Source organism: Hydra vulgaris, chromosome 01 (genome assembly GCF_038396675.1).
Source record: "Hydra vulgaris chromosome 01, alternate assembly HydraT2T_AEP".
In the NCBI taxonomy this organism is placed as follows: Eukaryota; Metazoa; Cnidaria; class Hydrozoa; order Anthoathecata; family Hydridae; genus Hydra; species Hydra vulgaris.
The window spans coordinates 49032701-49049907 of record NC_088920.1 but is presented as its reverse complement, the minus strand read 5'-3'; the positions used below and the strand labels follow the sequence as shown (position 1 = coordinate 49049907).

The 17207-nt window shown below is 35.3% G+C and overlaps 3 non-coding genes and 1 pseudogene across 3 annotated transcripts; all 4 read left to right on the top strand.

The window, feature by feature from the left end:
• The first annotated feature begins 6224 nt into the window (after positions 1-6224).
• LOC136075664 (5S ribosomal RNA) lies at positions 6225-6343 on the top strand. The gene has a single exon (XR_010636102.1). It is a non-coding gene; the product is annotated as a 5S ribosomal RNA (ribosomal RNA).
• A 6228-nt stretch (positions 6344-12571) lies between these two features.
• On the top strand, positions 12572-12691 carry LOC124810658 (5S ribosomal RNA; annotated as a pseudogene).
• A 790-nt stretch (positions 12692-13481) lies between these two features.
• LOC136075612 (5S ribosomal RNA) lies at positions 13482-13599 on the top strand. Its single transcript, XR_010636061.1, has one exon. It is a non-coding gene; the product is annotated as a 5S ribosomal RNA (ribosomal RNA).
• Positions 13600-14395: 796 nt separating this feature from the next.
• Positions 14396-14514, top strand: LOC136075663 (5S ribosomal RNA). Its single transcript, XR_010636101.1, has one exon. It is a non-coding gene; the product is annotated as a 5S ribosomal RNA (ribosomal RNA).
• The last annotated feature ends 2693 nt before the right edge of the window (positions 14515-17207 follow it).

Below are 17207 nucleotides of genomic sequence, written 5' to 3'. Positions count from 1 at the left end.
TTTTTAGCTTTTCGTATTTGAAGACTTATCTTAACCTTTTGCTATGTTTAATTATTCATTTGAAAAGTTTACAAGGTCTTCATTTATGTTTTTGAATGTGTTTAAACGCGTCAAGATCTCTGTTCACTTACTTCATTGTTTCATTTTTTTTTTAGTTTCATTCAAGCTCAAAAACTACCAACACTGTCGTTTCAAATCACTAATCAAGAAGATGTGATTTGTCAACTTGCGTACACTTTGCTCCCTCTTGTGGTCAAACATCAAATAGAAGTATCAGAAGTGTCGTTTGCTACGCAGAACATTACAAATCATTATAGAAAGCTTTGTTACAAGCTCAACAATGATATACAAAGAAAGTTGGCTCGAAAGTAAGGCCGTTGACCATCGACCCGGCTAGCGCGAATATGACGGTAAGAAGACTTTTTTTTGGTTTAGCATATGTGTACCCACTCCCGAAACCCCGAAAGAACGAAAATTTGCGTCAATATCTATTGATGCTTACCTTATTTTTTTTTTTTTTTTTTTTTTTTTTTTTTGACAAGATATATACATTTATTTCAGTAAAACAAATTTACAATTTGGGCTATTTACAATGAGGGGTTGTTTATCGTCATCAAATAACCATAATATAATTACAAAGTCTTTTTTTCTATAGTTTACAAGTGATGGGGTTTACAAGTTTTTTTTCTATATATATATATAATGTAATATAATAAAACTGTTCCGAGCTTATAATATATTCATCGTGGCTATTACCCCACGACCTTAAATAAAATACACACAACCTTTGCCATCACCGGACGGCTCGGGTCATGTAATCATTGTATTAACTGTGGTTGAAGACCCATTTACTCTTTATTTGATCGAGACCTAAAATTTACTTTCGTCTAGATCGTGAATGTTAAGTCTCGATTTTTACTGTCGCATATTGCATCGTTTATAGAAAATAATTGGTGGAACTTTACAACATTGTTTTCTCTAAGGTATTTGTTATATTTTATTTTCCAAATATACTTTATTTCTCTAAATACATTTTCTACAATTCTTGTTGCGGATATGTTTTGGTTTTCTTTTAATTTTAAGTTTCTACTTTTCCACAATTGTGTTGTAATAATGTTAGTTAAAGTTGTTACAAGTTTTGCTTTTTTATCGTTTTTGGGTAGGTCTTCGATGTTCAATAGAAATAGGGCATGGACGGAGTTAAAAGGTTTGCAAGGGATTAATTTTTCATATACGTGTCTCAATTTTTTCCACACAGTTCTAGCTTTTGTACAGAAAATAAAGGGATGCAGGGTGTCCTCCTCACGATTGCAGGTTTTACATTTAGAGTTTCCGTGATATTGGCCTCTTTTCACTCGCCAACTGTTTGTTTTTTGTAGGGTTGGCAATGAGTTAGTGAAAATTCGCCATTGAGTATTTTTACTGGTACCCTTTGCGTACGAGTTAAAGTTTCTGTACCAGATCTCTTTCCAAGGGAGATCTTTTTGGAACTTTGCGTTCCAGTACAGTTGCACTAGTTTTATGGCTCTATTCTCATCTTGATTTAGTAAATGTACGTAAATGTTTTTTGTATTTTTATGTACAATTTGGAATAATTTCAAATCATTTTTCAAGTGTCTATGAAGTCTTTATAGAAAAAGGGGAGGGTATTTAAAGATTTGGGACTGTTGTTACCGGTTAAATAAAGCCATTGTGGATGTTTTGTTCTTGCAAGATTTGTTAACGGGTAAGACAAATAATATTTTTGTAAATAATAGCTCTCGTGAGGGTTGTTAAGTTCTTTCATTTGAAAAAGGTATTTTAGTCGAATTGCGAGGGATTGTTTTTGCACGTCTAAAATTCCCAGACCTCCCTTATCTATTGGAAGTGTAAGGTTTTCTCTTTTAACTGGTTCAGCATTTAAGCTTTGCCAGAGATAAACAGATATTTCCTTGTTTATTATTTTTTTGTCATGCTTTGATATCGGAAAAACATTAGCTATGAACCATACCTTTGATAACGCAAGAGTGTTCACAAAAACTCCCCTACATCTCAACGACACGCTTCTGTATTTTAAATTCGAAAGTTTTTTCTTAAAATTAGCTATCGCTTTTTGCCAGTTTAGTCTTGCTGTATAAGCAAGGTCAATATGGAACGTTGTTCCTAGTATTTTTATACCCGTTGAGTTTGACCATATTATTTTCTGTTTTTTAACCTCAGGGTCAGTTAGAGAGTTTTCGTACGCAATGAAGTTAAAACCACCCAATGCCAAAGCTTTTGTTTTGTTTTTGTTGATGTTTGAGCCCGAAGCCTCCTCAAATTTATCAAGTATTTTAAAGACTTCGGCTATTGACTCATGGCTTCTCACGCACAGAGACGTGTCATCGGCGTATTGCAGTACTTTTAAACAAGCTTTTGTTCCTGGCAGCGGAATACCGTCGACAAGATCGTTATTTTTAAACTCGAGAGCGAGAGCTTCCACTGCCAAGCAGTACAACATAAGAGATATAGGGTCGCCCTGGCGAACTCCTCTTTGAATTTCAAAGGGTTTACTCATAAACCCGTTGTTTATTATTATAGACTGGTTATTTTTCATGGTTTGTCTGATTGCTTTAATAAATTTATCACCTAAATTAAATTTTTCTAGAATTTTAAATAAGAATTGTCTATCTATTTTATCGAAAGCTTTTTCCTGGTCTATAGTCAGCAAAACGCTTTCGATATTCTTTTCGGTCGCATAGTGAATGACATCTCTCACTAGGAATAGGTTTGAAAAAATGTTCCTTTCGGGTACTGAGCACGTTTGAGACGGCCCCAGTATGCAATTTAGAATTTTAGATAGTCTTATGGCAAGCGCTTTTGTTATAATTTTATAGTCCGCGCATAGTAAAGAGATTGGGCGCCAGTTTTGTATAATTGAAAGATCGCCCTCTTTGGGCAGAAGACAAACTAATGCTGTCCTCTGAGACCAAGAGAGTTGGCTTGTTTCATCAAACATATTAGAATTGATAAGTTTAGTTAATTCCTCCCCGTAAATATCCCAGTACTCTTGGTAGAATTCGACAGGGATTCCATCAATTCCTGGGGTTTTTCCTTTACTCAGGGATTTTGCCGCAATATACAACTCCTCATTACTGAACTTAATATTGAGAAAGGCGTTCTGTTCTTTTGTTAAAACATTTTTGATGTTATTTAGAAAGGGATCTTGTTTTTTTTCATTTACCTTTTGTTTTTTGTAGAGATTTTTATAAAACTTTCTTATAGTCTTAATTATATTATTTGTATCAACGTAGGTGTTTTCTCCGTTTCTAATTTTTTTAATTGTTTTTTTCATTTGATTGTTTTTCTCTAGTTGGAACAGAGCCTTAGACGGCTTTTCTCCTTCTTCAATTATTATTTGTTTGGATCTAATAAAAACGCCTTTGTCGTTATAAAGTTCTTTTTGGTCTTTTCGCAGTTGTTTTATTTTTTCATTATCTTTATTTGTTTTTTTGTTTTCATGTTCTATTCGCTTTTCTAAAATAAATTCTTGTTTTTTAATTTCCCTATTATTTAATTTTGCGGTGTCAATTGCAATATCTCTAATTTTGGTTTTCATAACGTCCCACCATTGGTTGTGGTTTGCGTATTTATGTTTTTTTACTTTATTTTTTTCAAAGTCTATTTTTAGTTTATCTCTGAGCAGTTGGTCACCGAGTAAACTCGTGTTAAAATGCCAGTATCCAGGCCCTCTCTCGTTAGTTATTTTAAGTTTTATTTCGCTTAGAATTGCATAATGGTCGCTAAGGGCATTTTTAATAAATTCGCACGTGCATCCTTTTAAACTTTTCTCCGACGCGTAGATTCTATCTATTCTACTCCTAAAACTTTTATCCTCTTTTTCATAGCTAAATAAAAGTTTTTGAGGATAAAGGGTGCGGAAGACGTCATTCACCTTGTGCAGTTTTTTAAATTCGCTTAAGTTTTTAGAACCAACCTGATGGTTTTTGTTTAGTAGATCACCACCTTGTCGGTCAATGCTTGGGTTTTCAACCATGTTAAAATCACCCATTAACATTAAAAAATCATACTTTCGCGCGTGTTTATTTAATTTTTTAAAAAAATGTTCTTTTTTGTTATGAATGTTAGGAGCATAGATGTTAATTATTCTAGTTTTTGTTTTCTTAATAGTTACCGTGGCAGCAATAATTCTTCCGCTTTTATCTTGTGTAATATCTTCACATTTGGTTTGCTTTGTAAAAAGGATGGCAACGCCACTCTCGTGGCTAGAACCGTTGTTCCATATAGAGCAACCGTTAGTTTTATTTTGCCATTCTTTTGCCCATTCAGCAGCTGTTTTATCAGTGCTGTGGGTTTCTTGAATGCAGTAAATGTCATAGTTTAAGTTTTGGAAAAAATTCATTATATTGTTTCTTTTCGCCTTGTCGTTAAGGCCATTAATGTTATTCGTTAGAATTTTTGCTGCCATTGTTTAAAAAGATCATAAAATCAAAACGTGGTTTCAAAAGCTCAATTAAAAAGAACAAAAGAATTCGAAAAAACTCATTGGTTTCCATTCAAATTTTTGGCGCTTTTATTTGTTTTGAAAAAACGTGTTTTTATGGTAGTTTTGTAAGAAACTTAGGCGCAGTAATAAAATAATGATTAAGATAAAAACAAAATATTAAAAAGATAAAAAAGAAATTCCTTACGTCACTTTTCCAACGTCGCTAACGATATCTTCCGATTCGGTTATATCGTCATACCAGTTTTTTTCAGTCTTTTTGTTTTTTGTGTTCTCCTTTTCGTCTTCAGTTCTTCGCTTACAATCTCCGCTGTCGCATTTCTTTAACTTCGTTTCTTCTCGTCTTTTTACACCTTTCTTTCGCGTTTTACAATTTTCTTTATCTTCATCTTCAGCTTCAGACGGTGTGGTTTGTTCAGGGGAAGTTTGTATACAGTTATTTTGGTCGATTATTTCCATATTTTCCTCGACCAAAGGTTGCAGCGTGTTTTCATTTGTTTCCATTGGATTTGTCACTGTTATGGTTGCTGGTTGGGTCTCGTTTTTATTTGTTTCAATATCATTCGCATTTGTTTTACTTGGCGTTTCTTTATCATTTTCCTCAGGAAATTGTTGTTGTTCCTGACGGGGTACTTGGCCATTGTGTTTCGTTCTAACTCGGTACCCAAGAAGTTCCATAGAACGCGGTATAGGGGCGACTAGATCTTCAATAACGGCGACTAGTATTCCGCTATAATATTCCCTTCCTTCATTGGGTGTTCGTCTCATTACTGGTTTAGTAAGGATGTGACGACCATAACCCAAATCCTCAAAACACTTACCGATTTTAGTATATTTGGCCTCAAGAGGCATGCCAAAAACCGATATGTGAGTCCTTCGACTCGGTTGCCTACTGGGACTTGACTTTGTAAATATATGGTGAAAACCATTAATACATAGTCCTTTTTCAAGGAGATAATTCCTTGCATCGTCAGACTTCATTACGATTTCGACGACTGTATTTCGATGAATTAGCTGTAATCCTTCTAATTCATTTGCTAAGTTAGCGTTTTCAATTTCAATGACAACATCGGCAATCGATGCTTTCGTTTGCAGCTTAGACAAAAGAGTTCGGTTTAGAATTTTTTTTTCAAATTTTTTAGTTTGGTTGGAACTTATTGCTGAAGCATACGTTTTTGTTTTTGATTGTGTGTTGTTTTTTTCTGTGTTTTCGACTTCATTATCAGAAAGATCATCGTCGCTATAATTAATTACATAGTCTTCTATCGTTTCGCCATTTGCAACATCTCGCATTTTGGTCAGAAGTCTCGCCGATTCTTCATCGGATATTGCAGCAACGGTTGCTTGTTGGGTAGTATTGTTTGTAGTTTTGAAAAAAACTGTTTCCGCCTTCGTCTCTCCAGACTCCATCTCGATCTTCGCCACGATAATCTTGAAAAACTGCCTACCTTATTACACAGGGACTAAAAAGTTTCAGTTTGTGTTTTTTTCCGTAGTGAGCTCGATCTCGAAATGAGGAAGTTGTTCACTTGCCCACTTTAATAATTGTGGCTCTAAAAATTTGAGCGCAACTTACCAAGCACAATTTGTTTAACGTTTCCCATCGCAGCTACAACGGAACGAATTCCAACTCTTTGATCAAGTTGCACGCTCTCTCCTACATTATTAGTGACTTAGTGACTTGGTGAACGCAAGTGAACTCCAAGTTGGCTTTAAAAGCATTGCGAAGTCACAAGCTTTCGCCTACGACCATACCACGGTGAACACACCCGTTCTCGTCCGATCACGGAAGTTAAGCGCCGTCGGGCCAGGGTAGTACTTGGATGGGGGACCGCCTGGGAACTCCTGGTGCCGTAGGCTTTTTTAGCTTTTCGTATTTGAAGACTTATCTTAACCTTTTGCTATGTTTAATTATTCATTTGAAAAGTTTACAAGGTCTTCATTTATGTTTTTGAATGTGTTTAAACGCGTCAAGATCTCTGTTCACTTACTTCATTGTTTCATTTTTTTTTTAGTTTCATTCAAGCTCAAAAACTACCAACACTGTCGTTTCAAATCACTAATCAAGAAAGTGTGATTTGTCAACTTGCGTACACTTTGCTCCCTCTTGTGGTCAAACATCAAATAGAAGTATCAGAAGTGTCGTTTGCTACGCAGAACATTACAAATCATTATAGAAAGCTTTGTTACAAGCTCAACAATGATATACAAAGAAAGTTGGCTCGAAAGTAAGGCCGTTGACCATCGACCCGGCTAGCGCGAATATGACGGTAAGAAGACTTTTTTTTGGTTTAGCATATGTGTACCCACTCCCGAAACCCCGAAAGAACGAAAATTTGCGTCAATATCTATTGATGCTTACCTTATTTTTATTTTTTTTTTTTTTTTTTTTTTTTTTTTTTGACAAGATATATACATTTATTTCAGTTAAAACAAATTTACAATTTGGGCTATTTACAATGAGGGGTTGTTTATCGTCATCAAATAACCATAATATAATTACAAAGTCTTTTTTTCTATAGTTTACAAGTAATGGGGTTTACAAGTTTTTTTTCTATATATATATATAATGTAATATAATAAAACTGTTCCGAGCTTATAATATATTCATCGTGGCTATTACCCCACGACCTTAAATAAAATACACACAACCTTTGCCATCACCGGACGGCTCGGGTCATGTAATCATTGTATTAACTGTGGTTGAAGACCCATTTACTCTTTATTTGATCGAGACCTAAAATTTACTTTCGTCTAGATCGTGAATGTTAAGTCTCGATTTTTACTGTCGCATATTGCATCGTTTATAGAAAATAATTGGTGGAACTTTACAACATTGTTTTCTCTAAGGTATTTGTTATATTTTATTTTCCAAATATACTTTATTTCTCTAAATACATTTTCTACAATTCTTGTTGCGGATATGTTTTGGTTTTCTTTTAATTTTAAGTTTCTACTTTTCCACAATTGTGTTGTAATAATGTTAGTTAAAGTTGTTACAAGTTTTGCTTTTTTATCGTTTTTGGGTAGGTCTTCGATGTTCAATAGAAATAGGGCATGGACGGAGTTAAAAGGTTTGCAAGGGATTAATTTTTCATATACGTGTCTCAATTTTTTCCACACAGTTCTAGCTTTTGTACAGAAAATAAAGGGATGCAGGGTGTCCTCCTCACGATTGCAGGTTTTACATTTAGAGTTTCCGTGATATTGGCCTCTTTTCACTCGCCAACTGTTTGTTTTTTGTAGGGTTGGCAATGAGTTAGTGAAAATTCGCCATTGAGTATTTTTACTGGTACCCTTTGCGTACGAGTTAAAGTTTCTGTACCAGATCTCTTTCCAAGGGAGATCTTTTTGGAACTTTGCGTTCCAGTACAGTTGCACTAGTTTTATGGCTCTATTCTCATCTTGATTTAGTAAATGTACGTAAATGTTTTTTGTATTTTTATGTACAATTTGGAATAATTTCAAATCATTTTTAATGTTTTCTACCAAGTCTTTATAGAAAAAGGGGAGGGTATTTAAAGATTTGGGACTGTTGTTACCGGTTAAATAAAGCCATTGTGGATGTTTTGTTCTTGCAAGATTTGTTAACGGGTAAGACAAATAATATTTTTGTAAATAATAGCTCTCGTGAGGGTTGTTAAGTTCTTTCATTTGAAAAAGGTATTTTAGTCGAATTGCGAGGGATTGTTTTTGCACGTCTAAAATTCCCAGACCTCCCTTATCTATTGGAAGTGTAAGGTTTTCTCTTTTAACTGGTTCAGCATTTAAGCTTTGCCAGAGATAAACAGATATTTCCTTGTTTATTATTTTTTTGTCATGCTTTGATATCGGAAAAACATTAGCTATGAACCATACCTTTGATAACGCAAGAGTGTTCACAAAAACTCCCCTACATCTCAACGACACGCTTCTGTATTTTAAATTCGAAAGTTTTTTCTTAAAATTAGCTATCGCTTTTTGCCAGTTTAGTCTTGCTGTATAAGCAAGGTCAATATGGAACGTTGTTCCTAGTATTTTTATACCCGTTGAGTTTGACCATATTATTTTCTGTTTTTTAACCTCAGGGTCAGTTAGAGAGTTTTCGTACGCAATGAAGTTAAAACCACCCAATGCCAAAGCTTTTGTTTTGTTTTTGTTGATGTTTGAGCCCGAAGCCTCCTCAAATTTATCAAGTATTTTAAAGACTTCGGCTATTGACTCATGGCTTCTCACGCACAGAGACGTGTCATCGGCGTATTGCAGTACTTTTAAACAAGCTTTTGTTCCTGGCAGCGGAATACCGTCGACAAGATCGTTATTTTTAAACTCGAGAGCGAGAGCTTCCACTGCCAAGCAGTACAACATAAGAGATATAGGGTCGCCCTGGCGAACTCCTCTTTGAATTTCAAAGGGTTTACTCATAAACCCGTTGTTTATTATTATAGACTGGTTATTTTTCATGGTTTGTCTGATTGCTTTAATAAATTTATCACCTAAATTAAATTTTTCTAGAATTTTAAATAAGAATTGTCTATCTATTTTATCGAAAGCTTTTTCCTGGTCTATAGTCAGCAAAACGCTTTCGATATTCTTTTCGGTCGCATAGTGAATGACATCTCTCACTAGGAATAGGTTTGAAAAAATGTTCCTTTCGGGTACTGAGCACGTTTGAGACGGCCCCAGTATGCAATTTAGAATTTTAGATAGTCTATGGGGCAAGCGCTTTTGTTATAATTTTATAGTCCGCGCATAGTAAAGAGATTGGGCGCCAGTTTTGTATAATTGAAAGATCGCCCTCTTTGGGCAGAAGACAAACTAATGCTGTCCTCTGAGACCAAGAGAGTTGGCTTGTTTCATCAAACATATTAGAATTGATAAGTTTAGTTAATTCCTCCCCGTAAATATCCCAGTACTCTTGGTAGAATTCGACAGGGATTCCATCAATTCCTGGGGTTTTTCCTTTACTCAGGGATTTTGCCGCAATATACAACTCCTCATTACTGAACTTAATATTGAGAAAGGCGTTCTGTTCTTTTGTTAAAACATTTTTGATGTTATTTAGAAAGGGATCTTGTTTTTTTTCATTTACCTTTTGTTTTTTGTAGAGATTTTTATAAAACTTTCTTATAGTCTTAATTATATTATTTGTATCAACGTAGGTGTTTTCTCCGTTTCTAATTTTTTTAATTGTTTTTTTCATTTGATTGTTTTTCTCTAGTTGGAACAGAGCCTTAGACGGCTTTTCTCCTTCTTCAATTATTATTTGTTTGGATCTAATAAAAACGCCTTTGTCGTTATAAAGTTCTTTTTGGTCTTTTCGCAGTTGTTTTATTTTTTCATTCAGCTCTTTATTTGTTTTTTTGTTTTCATGTTCTATTGCTTTTGAAAATAAATTCTTGTTTTTTAATTTCCCTATTATTTAATTTTGCGGTGTCAATTGCAATATCTCTAATTTTGGTTTTCATAACGTCCCACCATTGGTTGTGGTTTGCGTATTTATGTTTTTTTACTTTATTTTTTTCAAAGTCTATTTTTAGTTTATCTCTGAGCAGTTGGTCACCGAGTAAACTCGTGTTAAAATGCCAGTATCCAGGCCCTCTCTCGTTAGTTATTTTAAGTTTTATTTCGCTTAGAATTGCATAATGGTCGCTAAGGGCATTTTTAATAAATTCGCACGTGCATCCTTTTAAACTTTTCTCCGACGCGTAGATTCTATCTATTCTACTCCTAAAACTTTTATCCTCTTTTTCATAGCTAAATAAAAGTTTTTGAGGATAAAGGGTGCGGAAGACGTCATTCACCTTGTGCAGTTTTTTAAATTCGCTTAAGTTTTTAGAACCAACCTGATGGTTTTTGTTTAGTAGATCACCACCTTGTCGGTCAATGCTTGGGTTTTCAACCATGTTAAAATCACCCATTAACATTAAAAAATCATACTTTCGCGCGTGTTTATTTAATTTTTTAAAAAAATGTTCTTTTTTGTTATGAATGTTAGGAGCATAGATGTTAATTATTCTAGTTTTTGTTTAATAGTTACCGTGGCAGCAATAATTCTTCCGCTTTTATCTTGTGTAATATCTTCACATTTGGTTTGCTTTGTAAAAAGGATGGCAACGCCACTCTCGTGGCTAGAACCGTTGTTCCATATAGAGCAACCGTTAGTTTTATTTTGCCATTCTTTTGCCCATTCAGCAGCTGTTTTATCAGTGCTGTGGGTTTCTTGAATGCAGTAAATGTCATAGTTTAAGTTTTGGAAAAAATTCATTATATTGTTTCTTTTCGCCTTGTCGTTAAGGCCATTAACGTTATTCGTTAGAATTTTTGCTGCCATTGTTTAAAAAGATCATAAAATCAAAACGTGGTTTCAAAAGCTCAATTAAAAAGAACAAAAGAATTCGAAAAAACTCATTGGTTTCCATTCAAATTTTTGGCGCTTTTATTTGTTTTGAAAAAACGTGTTTTTATGGTAGTTTTGTAAGAAACTTAGGCGCAGTAATAAAATAATGATTAAGATAAAAACAAAATATTAAAAAGATAAAAAAGAAATTCCTTACGTCACTTTTCCAACGTCGCTAACGATATCTTCCGATTCGGTTATATCGTCATACCAGTTTTTTTCAGTCTTTTTGTTTTTTGTGTTCTCCTTTTCGTCTTCAGTTCTTCGCTTACAATCTCCGCTGTCGCATTTCTTTAACTTCGTTTCTTCTCGTCTTTTTACACCTTTCTTTCGCGTTTTACAATTTTCTTTATCTTCATCTTCAGCTTCAGACGGTGTGGTTTGTTCAGGGGAAGTTTGTATACAGTTATTTTGGTCGATTATTTCCATATTTTCCTCGACCAAAGGTTGCAGCGTGTTTTCATTTGTTTCCATTGGATTTGTCACTGTTATGGTTGCTGGTTGGGTCTCGTTTTTATTTGTTTCAATATCATTCGCATTTGTTTTACTTGGCGTTTCTTTATCATTTTCCTCAGGAAATTGTTGTTGTTCCTGACGGGGTACTTGGCCATTGTGTTTCGTTCTAACTCGGTACCCAAGAAGTTCCATAGAACGCGGTATAGGGGCGACTAGATCTTCAATAACGGCGACTAGTATTCCGCTATAATATTCCCTTCCTTCATTGGGTGTTCGTCTCATTACTGGTTTAGTAAGGATGTGACGACCATAACCCAAATCCTCAAAACACTTACCGATTTTAGTATATTTGGCTCAAGAGGCATGCCAAAAACCGATATGTGAGTCCTTCGACTCGGTTGCCTACTGGGACTTGACTTTGTAAATATATGGTGAAAACCATTAATACATAGTCCTTTTTCAAGGAGATAATTCCTTGCATCGTCAGACTTCATTACGATTTCGACGACTGTATTTCGATGAATTAGCTGTAATCCTTCTAATTCATTTGCTAAGTTAGCGTTTTCAATTTCAATGACAACATCGGCAATCGATGCTTTCGTTTGCAGCTTAGACAAAAGAGTTCGGTTTAGAATTTTTTTTTCAAATTTTTTAGTTTGGTTGGAACTTATTGCTGAAGCATACGTTTTTGTTTTTGATTGTGTGTTGTTTTTTTCGTGTTTTCGACTTCATTATCAGAAAGATCATCGTCGCTATAATTAATTACATAGTCTTCTATCGTTTCGCCATTTGCAACATCTCGCATTTTGGTCAGAGCTTCGGCCGATTCTTCATCGGATATTGCAGCAACGGTTGCTTGTTGGGTAGTATTGTTTGTAGTTTTGAAAAAAACTGTTTCCGCCTTCGTCTCTCCAGACTCCATCTCGATCTTCGCCACGATAATCTTGAAAAACTGCCTACCTTATTACACAGGGACTAAAAAGTTTCAGTATGTGTTTTTTTCCGTAGTGAGCTCGATCTCGAAATGAGGAAGTTGTTCACTTGCCCACTTTAATAATTGTGGCTCTAAAAATTTGAGCGCAACTTACCAAGCACAATTTGTTTAACGTTTCCCATCGCAGCTACAACGGAACGAATTCCAACTCTTTGATCAAGTTGCACGCTCTCTCCTACATTATTAGTGACTTAGTGACTTGGTGAACGCAAGTGAACTCCAAGTTGGCTTTAAAAGCATTGCGAAGTCACAAGCTTTCGCCTACGACCATACCACGGTGAACACACCCGTTCTCGTCCGATCACGGAAGTTAAGCGCCGTCGGGCCAGGGTAGTACTTGGATGGGGGACCGCCTGGGCAACTCCTGGTGCCGTAGGCTTTTTTAGCTTTTCGTATTTGAAGACTTATCTTAACCTTTTGCTATGTTTAATTATTCATTTGAAAAGTTTACAAGGTCTTCATTTATGTTTTTGAATGTGTTTAAACGCGTCAAGATCTCTGTTCACTTACTTCATTGTTTCATTTTTTTTTTAGTTTCATTCAAGCTCAAAAACTACCAACACTGTCGTTTCAAATCACTAATCAAGAAAGTGTGATTTGTCAACTTGCGTACACTTTGCTCCCTCTTGTGGTCAAACATCAAATAGAAGTATCAGAAGTGTCGTTTGCTACGCAGAACATTACAAATCATTATAGAAAGCTTTGTTACAAGCTCAACAATGATATACAAAGAAAGTTGGCTCGAAAGTAAGGCCGTTGACCATCGACCCGGCTAGCGCGAATATGACGGTAAGAAGACTTTTTTTTGGTTTAGCATATGTGTACCCACTCCCGAAACCCCGAAAGAACGAAAATTTGCGTCAATATCTATGCTTACCTTATTACACTGGTAATAAAAAGTTTATTTTTGTGTTTTTTTTCCGTAGTGAGCTCGATCTCGAAATGAGGAAGTTGTTCACTTGCCCACTTTAATAATTGTGGCTAAAAATTTGAGCGCAACTTACCAAGCACAATTTGTTTAACGTTTCCCATCGCAGCTACAACGGAACGAATTCCAACTCTTTGATCAAGTTGCACGCTCTCTCCTACATTATTAGTGACTTAGTGACTTGGTGAACGCAAGTGAACTCCAAGTTGGCTTTAAAAGCATTGCGAAGTCACAAGCTTTCGCCTACGACCATACCACGGTGAACACACCCGTTCTCGTCCGATCACGGAAGTTAAGCGCCGTCGGGCCAGGGTAGTACTTGGATGGGGGACCGCCTGGAACTCCTGGTGCCGTAGGCTTTTTTAGCTTTTCGTATTTGAAGACTTATCTTAACCTTTTGCTATGTTTAATTATTCATTTGAAAAGTTTACAAGGTCTTCATTTATGTTTTTGAATGTGTTTAAACGCGTCAAGATCTCTGTTCACTTACTTCATTGTTTCATTTTTTTTTTTTAGTTTCATTCAAGCTCAAAAACTACCAACACTGTCGTTTCAAATCACTAATCAAGAAAGTGTGATTTGTCAACTTGCGTACACTTTGCTCCCTCTTGTGGTCAAACATCAAATAGAAGTATCAGAAGTGTCGTTTGCTACGCAGAACATTACAAATCATTATAGAAAGCTTTGTTACAAGCTCAACAATGATATACAAAGAAAGTTGGCTCGAAAGTAAGGCCGTTGACCATCGACCCGGCTAGCGCGAATATGACGAAGAATACTTTTTTTTGGTTTAGCATATGTGTACCCACTCCCGAAACCCCGAAAGAACGAAAATTTGCGTCAATATCTATTGATGCTTACCTTATTACACAGGGACTAAAAAGTTTCAGTTTGTGTTTTTTTTCCGTAGTGAGCTCGATCTCGAAATGAGGAAGTTGTTCACTTGCCCACTTTAATAATTGTGGCTCTAAAAATTTGAGCGCAACTTACCAAGCACAATTTGTTTAACGTTTCCCATCGCAGCTACAACGGAACGAATTCCAACTCTTTGATCAAGTTGCACGCTCTCTCCTACATTATTAGTGACTTAGTGACTTGGTGAACGCAAGTGAACTCCAAGTTGGCTTTAAAAGCATTGCGAAGTCACAAGCTTTCGCCTACGACCATACCACGGTGAACACACCCGTTCTCGTCCGATCACGGAAGTTAAGCGCCGTCGGGCCAGGGTAGTACTTGGATGGGGGACCGCCTGGGAACTCCTGGTGCCGTAGGCTTTTTTAGCTTTTCGTATTTGAAGACTTATCTTAACCTTTTGCTATGTTTAATTATTCATTTGAAAAGTTTACAAGGTCTTCATTTATGTTTTTGAATGTGTTTAAACGCGTCAAGATCTCTGTTCACTTACTTCATTGTTTCATTTTTTTTTTAGTTTCATTCAAGCTCAAAAACTACCAACACTGTCGTTTCAAATCACTAATCAAGAAAGTGTGATTTGTCAACTTGCGTACACTTTGCTCCCTCTTGTGGTCAAACATCAAATAGAAGTATCAGAAGTGTCGTTTGCTACGCAGAACATTACAAATCATTATAGAAAGCTTTGTTACAAGCTCAACAATGATATACAAAGAAAGTTGGCTCGAAAGTAAGGCCGTTGACCATCGACCCGGCTAGCGCGAATATGACGGTAAGAAGACTTTTTTTTGGTTTAGCATATGTGTACCCACTCCCGAAACCCCGAAAGAACGAAAATTTGCGTCAATATCTATTGATGCTTACCTTATTTTTTTTTTTTTTTTTTTTTTTTTAATTTTTATTTTGTTTTCATATCATTTTTATTTAAGAATTACTAAGCTTTAAGAGGTAAGTTAAATCAAATTTTTTTTTTGGTTTATAACCTTTTTTTTTAATTTTTTTGTTTTTTAGTTTTTTTGGTTTTTTACATTTCCGTTGTTAGTTTTATAAGAGGTATTTTAAAGAATTTTTTATTTGTTAAGATAAGATGAATGTGATGATAAGGGGTTTTATGCCCAATCATTATGGTTGTATTTAAAGGTAAATTCGGTTTGTATTTTGCCTTTATTATAACCAAATGGTGTCGCTATCTGTCCTCTGTTTGATGATTGTTTTGCAATTCGTCTTTCGTGTTTTTTTTGGTCGTATTCCGCTTTTCTGTATATTTTGTATTTTAGCAGTTCATCTTCTGTGCAATTAGTTTTATCAAAACCATTAAATAAATTGATGTTGTAGTCACGCATCTCAGAGTAATTTAAGCAAAGAAAATTTATCGGAAGTGCGAAAGTGTTTTTAATTATGTCATTATTGTTGTGGCTTTTTATTTGGTTTTCAGAGGGGTTTTGACATATTTCCATATGGGATTCTGTTTCTTGTACTTTTGTATTTTTAATTGTATGTTTTGGTATTTCTTCTGATTTTTTTACTTCACTAGTTCTGGTTAATGTCTTTATCGGTTCTTCAGCTACTTCGATTATGTTTTCTTTTGATTGCACGTCTTTATATTTTTGGTTATCTTCTATGTTTTGACCAGTATAAGTTATACTGGCATTAGCTGTTTTTTCATTTTTATCTTTTATGTGGTTTCTTATTTTGCTTTCCGTGGAAATTTGGCATATTTCCGTAAGGTCTTCTGATTCTTGAATTTTTGTATTTTTTACTGTTGTTTTCGGTGCTTCTTCAGTTTTGTTTAATTCACTAGTCTCGCATATATTAGTTTTCAGGTTTTCAGCTACTTCAATTATACTATTTTTTGATTGCACATATTCATGTTTTTGATTGTCTTCTAGGTTTTGACCGGTATAAATTATTCGTACATTATATCCACATAGTTTTAGAGATTTTGGAATTGGTTTAACTAAGTGATCCATAATAGCTACTAGTATTCCTGAATAGTAGGGTGATTCGTTTTTAGGGGTTTTACGATAAACTGGTCTAGTGTGCAAATGTTTACCATATCCTAGTTGCTCAAGAGCTGCGCCGACAGGTATAGATTTTTTTTCAAGCGGCAGACCGAGCACCGATACAGCAACCCGTTTGCTTATGTTTCTATTTGGTGTAGAGTTATAAAAGTGGTGAGTTACACCATTAATTAGAAGTCCGTTTTCTTGAATCGACGATTTAGCTTTATCATTTTTCATGACAAGCTCAATCATCGTCCCTTTTCGGATTAGTTGTAAGCCGTCCAGATCTTGATCTAATCGGGCATTTTCAAGAGCTGATAGAATGTCAAGCTCGGTTATTTTTTCGGTGACTTCACTCAGAAGAGTTTTTTTAAGAATGCTAAATTCATTAGACATTATAGGATTAAATATAGTTGCTGTAGCTTGCGCATAGCTTTTAGTAGAGACACTTAAGTCAGCTATTAGATTAGATGTTTCAATGGTATGGTTGTTTAAAAGCATGTTAAGGGTTAGTCGGTTTATGTACTCTTACAACTCTTATAAAAACATGCAACTTCTCTACTCTAAAGTTGTTTTAAAACAACCTACAGGCCTTACCAACTAAAGTTACCTTACAGGAAACCCGTGGTAAGAGCAGAAAAAAACCCGCACACTCAATATATATAGCACAATTTTCCACTCAAAGACCGCCTTTCGACAACTTCGTAAAACCCTACAAACTAAAGATGCCTTACAGGCAGCCCGTTGTAAGAGAACGGTATGAAACACAGGGACTAAAAAGTTTCAGTATGTGTTTTTTTTCCGTAGTGAGCTCGATCTCGAAATGAGGAAGTTGTTCACTTGCCCACTTTAATAATTGTGGCTCTAAAAATTTGAGCGCAACTTACCAAGCACAATTTGTTTAACGTTTCCCATCGCAGCTACAACGGAACGAATTCCAACTCTTTGATCAAGTTGCACGCTCTCTCCTACATTATTAGTGACTTAGTGACTTGGTGAACGCAAGTGAACTCCAAGTTGGCTTTAAAAGCATTGCGAAGTCACAAGCTTTC